The sequence below is a fragment of the Trematomus bernacchii genome, unplaced genomic scaffold (genome assembly GCF_902827165.1).
Source record: "Trematomus bernacchii unplaced genomic scaffold, fTreBer1.1, whole genome shotgun sequence".
Taxonomy (NCBI): Eukaryota; Metazoa; Chordata; class Actinopteri; order Perciformes; family Nototheniidae; genus Trematomus; species Trematomus bernacchii.
In genome coordinates this window covers 12,603,455-12,615,951 of record NW_022987313.1, presented here as the reverse complement: position 1 = coordinate 12,615,951, position 12,497 = coordinate 12,603,455, and positions in this window count along the sequence as shown.

Here is a 12,497-nt window from a genome sequence, read left to right as displayed (position 1 = left end):
AGTATTTCATACCTGTTTTTCATTTATTCTCTTATTTTTTTATAACTATAATGATCATATAAACGTGTGCCTCGGAAATAATTGTTTACATTAATGGTGACCAAAACGTTTGAGACCCACTGAGATAACACTGAGAGAGTCCTTTAGCTCAGGGGTTCCCAACCTTTATTGTGCCAAGGACCGGCAGATACATTAAAAAAAAATCGCGGACCGGTTGTCAATTTTAACTGATTTTAATATTTACTCACCACCAGCAGGTAGCAACAGAGGCTAATTGTATGTAACAGCCTGAACAAATACTAGAACAATATGCATCCAAAACATATTAACAAAGTTTAAAAAAGAACCGGTGTCATTTTTTGGTTTTTCGGAAAACCAAAAAACCGACGTTATTCAGTTTTTAAACCAAAACGGGAAAACAGATAAATTAACGTTTTGGTTTTGTTTGTATGATTTACGGATAATCCAGTGAATGCTGGGAAAACGAGGAGAAGCCGCATTATGAACACTGGCATTTGTTTTCAGAAGATATTATGATAGTGTCGTTCGTTCCGGTGCACTCCGACAGCATTAGCACTACATCGAGATTAAGATTAAACTAATTTATTTTGGGAACAGCCGCATATATGGAGTTAGCCATATGTGTGTAAATTACTGTTCATAAACATTTGAAAACAAATGCCGGTGTCGGACAGACACAAACACACCGAACACACAGAGCTGAGCTGAGCAGAGCACATACACACACACATCATGCGCCTTGGTGACTGACTGGACATCTCCTTCATAAAACTAATAAAAGGGGGAGTAATCGGGCAGTTCGATGTGTGTAGATGTGTGTGTATAGGTGTGTGTGGTTAACACGTAGCAGCCTGCAGTCACTCTTAAGCTGTTCTGATGAAGTTAAACACAGTCATACTGGTGCTGCACTTCTCAGAAGCGGAGTATACGTCCCGCTGCCTCCGGATGCTGCAGCCGTTTTAAGAAGTGAAGGAGGGTTTCCTTCTATAAAGCAGCTGCGGGCAGCAGATCGTGAGAGTCCCGGACATTAATTCATAGATCAAGGCAGACTGGTTTACTCTTCTGTTTTGCCAATCCGGTGCTTAAACAAATAGCTCTACACCCCTGGCCGACATGTCCTTAAAATGAAGTCCGAGTTTGAAATATATCTCAAATAATGTATGCACCACCATTTCCCCACATAAACATAACAGTCTGCAATCAAACGGTTGTCTCCTGTGCGCTCCTCTTCCTACTTGGCGCACCGGTAACAAGCTCGTGCGCACGAGAGGAGACCTTATAAGGCTGAGCCGCCGAATCCCTCATCATAAAAGCCATTTTCAACGGTTTTCTGGTGAAAGATTAACTAGCTACTGGATGAAATAATATGACTGGTGGCATAGGTGCGAAAATTAAACACTTTTTGAAAAAATATTATGATAAAATATTTTTATATATTTATAATTCTGCAAATATTACGATAAACTCACAGCTATTTCGCGGCCCGGCAGTAACACCTCTGCGGCCCGGTACCGGTCCGCGGACCGGGGGTTGGGAACCCCTGCTTTAGCTCACTGAGTCTCTCAGTCTGACAGGAGAGGACTCTCCTCCACCTTGTTGTTGAAAAAGCTCCTTATATCTGTTAGCGTAGCTCGCTAGCACCAGAAGTTGACAACAACGATCTCCGGTACCGGTGCGCTCTCTCTCTCTCGCTCGCGCATGCACACAAAATAGCGCGTTCCACACACACACAGAGCCGAGCTTTAATGAAACACAGAGACCCAGACGTAATAGTACTGTACTGTATCATATTATTTTCGAATCAATAATTTTTCAAATTATGATTTAAAAAAAAAAAAAAATGTAATAACCATTTTTCCTCCTGGTCTCTCGCGCCCCCCCTGTCATGCCTCTGCGCCCCCCAGGGGGGCCGCGCCCCCCACTTTGAGAACCACTGACCTACAGTAACACTTACCACAATTCACAAAACCACACACCCAAATGCAAAACAATGCATGTAACCTGCAGAATGACCAACTGCACTCAAAGCTACAGAAACACTTACCAAAGCCAAACCTTTGCACCAAATGGCACATACTTCATTCATAGTACAAGACTCTTTGTCCAACCAACTACACACTGTGGTGCTCAATCGAAAGCACACTTACTTGTATGGGCTTTGTTCTGTATAGAGAACTCTGCACTTCAGAAATATGTGCAGAGACACAAATATTCTGTTGAAACAAATCATGTATGCAAAGCACATACAGTTACAGTTGTGTGAACAGAAAAATATGCTCTCAATCTGATACAGTAAATGGAAAAGAAAACTTTGAGGGAAAACAAATGATGTATTTTTTTAAAACAGAGGAAATAAAAGTGCTTAGGCTGCATCCATTGGCCTGACGGTCATACAACTTCCACCGTTATGCTGCATATAACTCTTCAACTGACTTCAGTTCATCCTCCCTCTCACTCTACTCCCTCTACCTCTTGCTTTTTCTGCTATATCCACTGTTGTCGTAAAAAGTTCTTACATTTAGCCTTTTTCTAGTGCTTACATCCTGCTTGATGAGTCAACATTAAAACATTTAGGTATTTGCCCGATGACACATGCTAATTGCTTCATGAGTGTACAATTTTTAATGGCAGTGTTTGAAAATGGCAGATTTCTGTGTCTTACTTAGAGAACCGTGTGCAGTTTATTGTTAAAAGTTGAAATGAAAATTGGGTGCAGAGCTGAAAATGTGTTGTTGCATTTTAGTGTTAGCAACTGGAAAAACTTTAGATGACAACTCGTTTCTTTCTTTTAGTGGTTAATAGAGACTATTTTTAGCAGTTGTTGCATGAAACAGGAAGGACATGATCTAACCTGACATTACCATATCCTATCATTGACGGCACACATACAGTGAGAGACTACATAGAATCACTGCTGCTCTAGGAGGTAACCCATATCTGATACAAAGATGATCTAAAATAATATGATAGTTGTTCATTCCTACCGTTATGTCTCTGAGGCCTTCTGGATGCATCTGTGCAGTTGGCTGTAAAAAGAAGACATTACTGGAAACACATTTTATTTTCTCATCTCAAGAAATGAAAGACAACATTTAAAAATGACACAAGGTGAAAGGTGGAACAAAATATTTACAGTAACAATAAAAATAGATAAACCCCTCACTGACAGAGTTCAAAGACACAAAATGGTACTCACTTGCACAGTAAGCTGTGTAGCCTTTCCCCTATGGAGAGGAAGCAAAGGGATTTACTTTAGCAGAAAGGAGACACTATCAAATTATTATCTATGTAAATCTTATGTGAACATATTTGTTCACATAAGTGCAATACCTCTGATTTGCATAGACGTTTGAAGACCATATTGTTAAAGCATGTGTAGGTTATGAGATTGTTGACGCCGTTTTTCACCACCAGCTCAGGATCTTTGTCCTCTTCATGTGCAAGCACATTGTTCTAAAATCAACGTAGAAAGGAAACAATTACACAAACCATAAAACAAAACTAACGTACATGCGTGTTTAAGTGAGGATAGTACTCAATTGTGTACATCAATGTGTGATATTAATACAATTAATTTTATATTTTTAAATGTTTAAGACGTTTTGGTCAATGCTGGCAATTTCACATAGCACAATACATAACAACTCAAATGCATCAGGTGAGTCTGTGCCTGGATCCGCAAACGTTTTCTGGCATATGTAAATTGACACATTAATGTAATGGTCACAATAAGAAGGTTGTTACATGGGATTGATTTTCCTGCTGTTAAAAATCTGAACATTAGTCAGAGAAGTGAAACTAACTCTGAGCTAAACTACGCTGGTTTGTCTAACTTACATTGCCGTTGGCCCAAGAGTAGCCGCAGCCAGGTGCCTCGGCCTCAGAGACGCGATGGCCGTCTGAGATGCTGTACTCTGTCCGCTCTGCAGACTCCGTGACGTTGCATTCAATGTCCCATGCACGGCCACATTGTAGAAAACACACTGGGGACAAAAAGCCAAAAACATCAGCCAAAACAAGTTTTCATAGCGTCAATGGCAGATATATTTCAATAATAAAATGATTTAAAAGAAATATGAAAGTGACAACAATGCTAGCATGCAGGTTAATGTTCCTTACACTGCTGCTCAACTGATCTGAATGATTTGGGAAAGAATATTTATACATTTAATATTTATATTACAACATGACTTCTTATTATACACAAACGGAAATCTTAAGAATATAATGGTTTAGCCTCCACGCATTTAAGTTAATCAGGATTGTTAATTAATTTTGTCTTAATTTAAATGTTTCTATTTCTTATTCTGTTCTTGTGCATATTATTATATTTAGATGTATATAGACTTGCACTACTATTATTTATTTATTTTGTTGTATTTTAATTTTAATTGCCATTTCTACACTGTAGCTTTTTGCATATGACAATAATGAATAAAACCTTTGAATCTGGAATCTTGAACTAATGAAAATCTACAAACGAGGGTTCCAGTGAATCAAACACAATGAATGTGGCACTGCATGCATAATTCATAAACAAGGATTACACATCGTTCATTGTGAACATCAGATAAAACAAGCTGGGGATGTTTGATAGGAAGTGAAGCAGAACTGCTTAGGACGATTAACTTTTTCCTGTGTATGTTACAGGTTGAGGTTTCACATAATAACATAAAATGATAGAATATCAATCATCAATCAATCGATCAAAATGTATTTATATAGCCCAATATCACATGTTTTACATTCAGTTTGTGCAGAATATGAGTATGACACCCTCACATCTGACAAGGGAAAACTCCCAAAGAAAGCCCAGTTAAATTGAAGAAACCTCGAGGAGAGCAACAGAGGGGGGTCCCCTCCCCAAGACGGACAGACGTGCAGTAGATGTCGTGTGGAAATGTATAAAAGAATACTTACATAAAAGTAGGAACCACTTTTCGATGTGCTTGTTGATGAACATCCCTCTCCTCGTCTGACTTTCACACTGTGGTGGATGTGAGTGAGCTGGGTAGCAAGGGGAGGGGGGAGGGGTGGGCAAAGTTAGACAACTAATGTCTGGGTTAGTGTTCAAGACTTCATGTTTATGTCATCTTAATGTAATTTTTCCGTGCTTTCCAATAGTTTAAAATAGTTTTATTCCACTGTTAAATAACCTGTTCAATACAAACATGCCACTGTAAAAATTAAATAACATTTCTGTTAACTGATATTTGTTTAGTGAGCTTATTAGAGGATGTTCAATGAAAAATGTCAATGAAGATGTCAGACTTTGTTAATAATTACGTACGATACATGGAATTTGTCATTATGTGGCCCCCACCACCATCCAAGTTGCCCATCCCTGATCTAGTGACATGCTACCTACTGTTAAAACATTTCTGAGAAATAAGGTTGTTCAGGTTTCATCAGGGTTTCCTCTTATTTATGAGAGAAAAGCCACAAAAAAACAAAACTGAGACTTCCATGTTTCCTCACTCTGTCATCTGACACATTTAGAGAATGTCAAAATGTTAAAAGCTGTCTCAGTTTGGGTCTTTAATGTTTCCAGCGGTGTTCACATTTACAGTAACTGCACCTGTTTCTTCATTTTCAGTTGAATCTCTGGTGACAGAAGCTAGCTGTCTCCCATCCACCTCTATGTTATGAATCACCTGGTACTCAAAAGACTAATTTAACCACGGGGTCATGCAAGAACACACTTTGTTGTGTACATAAAAGTATGAATACTAACATTTAAAATAGACCTCAGCTTGCTCTACAACAAAACCTGTATTGCATGTTTTGGAAAAAGGCCCACAGCCCAGGCATCACTCATTGGTTGAGACGGATGTTGGCAGGCCTCCTATTGGAGAAGATATCCTTCTAAGAGCTAGAATTGTGTATTTTATTTTTTATTTTCTTGCATAATGTTTTCTGTGTTATACGGGTGAAGCATAATTGTTTTGATGTCTCTTGTTTAAAAAAAAATCTAAATCTAAAATATTGTGGAAAAAAACAACGATGAATACATGCAGTACAAAAACTCGAAATCTTGCATATGTGTAATATCTAGTCAGAATATGTCTTTACACCTGATATAAGACATAATAACTTCAGAAGTAACACTGCAGTGAGATATCGGGTTTTGTTTTTAGACAATGCATCATCAATCATCTTGTTCAGTCAAAATATCTTATTGTTGAGTTGTATCTCAGATGAAACACATATTTTCTTAGATATTTATTAGAAAATCACCAACATCAGAAAACAGAACACCTTTGAACATTTGAGGCCTATATTGTAACACAACATTTTCCTGAATCTGGTTAAATATAGTTCTCCCATCTAATTACAAAATCTGATTTATCTAAATATCCCATCTTATTTCAAGAAACCTTACAAAGCAAACTTTCACTTGTTCTATTGGCAGATTGTTGTACTTATTTCAAGTGAAAACAGCTTGTTTTCAATATTGTTTAACTTATTTTTGGAGCAGCATTTTTTCCAGTGTGTGGCTCTATTCACACCAAGGACTCAAACCATAAACATTTGAACAATTACTGAACCTTGAAAGTGGCTCATTTTAACACTTGTTAACCAGAAAAACACTACTGAGGTCAAGAGACCACTTCAACATTTCCAAATGTCTTGCTGTACGTTGTCCATAACACAGGACCACTCACAGACAAAGATACCTTGTGGTGGGATACAGGGGCAGGAAACATTTGAAAGTCCAATCTACTATAGTTTCAGATTAATGGTCAAAGATGCATGAATGTACCATACATAAAAGGGGAATTCCAGCATTGCTAAAGCATTTTTGTTTGCAGCCTGGAAGGGTAACCTCACATGACGGTTTCTTTTGAGGTGAGACTATTTCCCAGAAGGCCACACCCTTTTTGTTTGGTCGGTGGGTCATGAGACATAACTGTTTGGATTTCCTGTGCAGGCCTAATCCTAATTATTCAAATATGGTCATTTGAACATGTTTTCTGAAGAAAATTACGACATTACCAGTATTGATCTTATCAGTTCCACAACTTTATCCACCGGTTCATGTAACATTTTGAGATGAGAAATCTTAACTGACACTGTTATTCAAAAGTGTATACCCCTGCTATTTATGACCAAAACACAACAAAAGCCGATTTCATTTAGATTGACTCAGCATAAAAAAGTCTGTCTACGCACTGAAATCATAACACACAGCTAGCCTATTTTTCATTGCTTACACATATAGGTCACACCATGTGAATGTTGGCACACCTCACCATGCCTTGTTTATACACAGACATCCTACTGTCACACTCACCTTGCGTCATAAACTAAAGTCATGAAAGTTCATGAGCGAATCAGAAGTGTGTTAAATAATAAATAACTGTGTATAGGTTCCACACTAACAAGTATGTGTTGCTGAGACACACGTACTGTAGACTATTTCATATAAAGTACTTAAAGAAAAAAAGCTCTTTAAGTTCTCACTCAATATAAAGTAACATTTACAAGCTCTCAACCCTCTATTAGTTAAGTGTTTGCAGTAATCTCGTGTGAGATAAAGTTTTTACAGCTGACTTTAATCTTCAAATGCCTAGAGGGAGAGAAAGTAGGCAGAGTAGTGAGAGTAGTGAGTACTATTACAGATCAGCTGTTGTGGGGTTTTCCTATGACAGATATTGGAAAAGTTTCATCACCACCTCCTATTACAACTCCTCACACCATAGGATTAGACCACCTGTGATTGGTTGGGGCACCTCACCAGATTAGAACACACCCTGTTACTATAAATACACACACTCGCCTACAATTTACAACAATAATAAAAACAAAACGTTTTTTTAATCAAAGGTGGCTTTAATAGAGAATGGGTTATGATTTCATGAATGAATATTAAACAAATTAGTAAATCATTTGGTATAATAACTCAAGGATCAAAGACATACAATGACAGGACATAACCACTATGTCTTTAAAATCAATTGTATCGGATATAATTACTTTGCACACATTATTGCATTCAAACCCTGCAGTGTATTTAAAATATATTATAATATGTAAAATATACATACATTTTGTCTAGTATAAAGTATAAAATAATACCCAATATCTAATACAGATATAGATATGCTAACATTATTTATTTACTATAATATCCAACAGTATAAACATACCTAGGAATATATATTAGAAATATTTTATATATATATATATATATATATCAGTATTCCTATGTGCAGGGAATGACTTAAGGATGACAGGACACTGAAAGGGCACACATTGGTGCTGCATTACGAGTCTCCGCACTTCCACAGCTTAGGGTCACGTTAACACCAATTCGGGGGTCCTGACTGGACCTAGGGGGGTTACTGCATGGCTACTGGGCTTTGGTCCTACTTGCTTTCTGTGTGCTTCCACAGCCTCACTAACTATGTATCTGTGCACCAAAAAGGATAGCTAACCTAATGGCTGTGCAAATATCATCACTGTTTAAGTAACATTGAGCTTATTCAGCTGCTTTGGCAAATACAAATCTGATCTCACCAAATATGATTAAACTAGTGAGGCAGTGATAGTTTGACAAATGAATCATTTGTGACGAAGTGTATAAGTGATACAACCATAGAGTATATGGCTTCCCAAATCACATGTGTGCACACATTGTCCTCAACTGATTCATTAAAAGACCATTTGTAAAGTGTGCAGCCCTATATAATATAAAAAAGCATAAAGATATATATTAAAAATATCTCCCTGCAACTTTTTCTTGCAGTGGCATGTTGATGTAGAGCATTAGGGTTGTTGGGACAATATTAAAAACGGATCAGCTATGCTAATAGACGTTACGGCTACAAATCCAATCCTGTGTACTATAAACACTGATTTAGCTGAAATATGGATTTAAAAGGGAATGCATTCTTAAAAACAGGGAAGAGATGGTTCCCTAAAGACGGGCACAACAAACGGATTTAGAGTAGTGCAGCAGGAATACAGCAACACGCCAACTGCTACACTTTTGAAAGCAGGAATAAAGTTGTAAGCATCAATAGTACATAATGCTGCATGCTACAGTATATTTGTTAAAAAGATTCTTAAGATGGCAGTACAGGGGAGATGTACGTAATCGCCAACTCCCCGTCATGGTCATCCCTCTGCATCTTCACATGAGGGCAAATCCATCTGAGTGGGAGACAGATGCATGGAAATGAAAATAGAGCATACTGAAAAACTTGCAAGATGAGAGAAATGCATGGTATTTCATTCAAACTGATTTGTTTAAAGACAAACCTGGAAACGTTCTTCTTGAATTTGTAGAACAGGAAGACACAGAGCGCGACCAGCAGCAGGATAACACCAACAACAGCAAGGACAACAGGAACCGTCACTGTCAAGAGAAGAGAATCAGTTAATATACCAATAGATTACTATTTATTACATGTATTCAAATGTAATGTATCACAAAAACATGCCTTTTTTTGTTGCTTTCTACTATACCATTTGTGCATACTGGAATGGGTATTTTGGTAATATTTATTTTAAATATGCAGTTACTGTATATTACCTATATACATAGAATTGACAACCCGGAGATATTTGTATACAAATACTTGCCCTCTATTAGTTGTGAATGGAAACAAAAGTCTTTGTTTCATTCATGCCGTCTAACAGGAAGTACACACATGATGTAACCTTGCGATATCTACCGCATTGATGGCAAAGATGACCTAACATCAGTTATGTTGTTTAGATCATCCTTACCGTTGTGTCCCTCAGACTGTCTGGGAGCACTCTGAGTACAGTTGGCTGTAAAAAGAAGAAATCAGAACATTGGAAACACATTTCACTTCATAAAAAATAAAGGACAACATTTAACAATTATATTAAACATACAAATGGATGACAATCTGACACAAGGCAGACCGCAAGATCTTTGCACAGTTAGAGTAAAGTGAAGGAAATGGTACTCACTTGTACAGACAGCTGTGAAACCATTCCCCTATAGAGAAGAAGCAAAGGGACAATACCGTGAGATTACTTTAGTAGAGGGGAGACATTTCCAAATTATTATCTGTTTAAATGGCAAATCTATAATGCCATTATCAACGTGCAGTTTTTTTTTCACAAGGTAAAAGTGCAATACCTCCTTGGATGTACGTTTGAAGAGCACCGCTTCAAAGCATCTGTTGGTTATGAGATAGTTCACGCTGTTGTTCACCACAAGCTCAGGATTTTTGCCCTCTTCATTTGCCATCACATAGTTCTAAAAAGTAAAAAAACTGTTTATAACACAAACAGTAAAACAACCTTACGTACATGTCTGATCAAGTGAGGATACAGTACTGTATTCATCCATACAAGTGTTAATATTTTCGTTTGTGATATTATAACAAATTAGTATTATTTTAACATTTTAAGCAGTTATCTGATGTTGTTAAACTGGGATTTTCCCACGGACAAAAATCTCGTTGGTCAGAGAAGTGAAACGCTGAGCTAGACGATGCTGCTTTGTCTAACTTACACTGGCATTGGCCCAGGAGTAGCCAGATGCCTCAGAGACACGATGGCCGTCTGAGATGCTGTACTTTGTGTGGTCTCCATCCTGGACCACAATGCAGGTAATGTCCTGTGCACCGCAACCTTGTATAAAGGCAGCTGGGAGAAAATAGAGAAACATATCAGCAGAAGCAAGATTTAGTTTCAAAGATTTCTTAGCATCAATGCTAGATAGAAATGGATAAATTGATAAAGATTCAAGGCTTTATTGTCATTTGTAAATAGCTACAGTGTAGTTATGACAATGAAAATCTTAGGTCACATGCTCCTCCAACAGTGCACACAATAAAACAGATAATAGTGCAAGTAAATAAATAAAATAAAGGACCCCTGAATAACTATGAAAGTGACAGTGCAAGCATGCACAAAAGTGAAGTCTGATTCCTTACAAAGCTCCTCAAATGATCTGGTTTTGAGAAAGTTGATCTTAACATCACTGAGCCCTTTGTGCACTACAAAAACTCGAAATCTCGCCAAGTATATTTGTCTAATATCTAGTCAGAATATGTCTCTACACCTGATATAATTTTTCCAGTGTGGTTGTGCTGCCCCAAATATCCTTCCTTTACTTTAAAATAATACATGACTTTCCATAAATTCTGAAATACACACACGGAGTTTTTAGGATTAAACGTGCACAGTTAAAACTCTATCACATGGTGTAGCGTTCATGAGAAAGAAGGTGGGATGAGTGTAGGTATTCCCCCGGGCATCCCCGCCTCCTTATCGGTTACATCAGAAAAGAAAGTCCCCTCCGGAGAGGAGAATGGCACACCAGCGAAGTTAAATAGTAGGGAAAATGCCCTATTATGAATATGCTATAAAAAGGCTTAACATATAGAACATAGTTCATAATTTGACCCACTCAAACCTGTTCTTACCGGTTAAGCATTACTCATCTAACCCAAACAATGTCGCGCGACGTTATATGTGGCATGCATTACTCTACAACAATGATTTCCCATTGTGTACAATAAACTAAAACAAGCTGAGTACGTTTGTACAGATGAGTAGATGTAATCATGACAGTGACGCAATATTATGAGTCAACTTCTGAGCAGAACTACTATACACAATAAACTCCTCGCTCTGCAGTTAACAGGTTTCGATTTCAAATAATAATTAGAAAACTCAATACTTACTTAAGAAGCAGAAACACTTCACGATGCGCTTCATACTCTCCATCCTGTCAACTGTCAGGTTGTCGGCTTACTACTAGAGCACGAGGTTTGTTCCGGTCATACATGTATGATGGGGAGGGGGCAAAGGATCTCCTTATACTTCGGGGAAAGCTCTCGAAGCAACCCATGTACCGGAAAAGAGTTGGCCTTCAAAGTAAAATATCTTAAAAACAGTTGTTTTCCAAAGGAGTTTAGACTTGAGTTATAATAAGGAATATTAAAGCAGATTGACCACCAACCTTCATAAAAATGTGTATACAACCAATAATAATTGAGCCATTAAAAAGCTTTCAGAGCTTTAGGTTATGTTGTGTTAAACACAAGTTATAACTATAGTCTATGTCTCAAAATAGTGAATCTGTGTTCAGTTTTATTGCGACCTATATCTGGGAATATTTTCCCACATAGTTGGCTGACGACTTTTTGCTGCTGATTAAATTCAAGATTCTAGATTCAAAGATGTATTGTCATTTCCTATACGCAACTACGGTGTCGTTATGCAATAAATGAAAAACTTAGGTCACAGGTTCCTCAACAGTGCAATTACAAGACATACATTTTTACATACAAAAAAAAATAGGGCAAGCTCAGGAGTTTAGCAGTCTTATGGCCTGTGGGATGAAACTGTCCCTGAGTCTGGTGGTTTTAGACCTGATGCTGCGGTACCGCCTGCCAGATGGCAGCAGACTGAACAGTTTGTGGCTGGGGTGATGGGGGTCTTTTATAATCCTGAGGACTTTCTTTCTGAGCCGCTGGGAGTAAAGG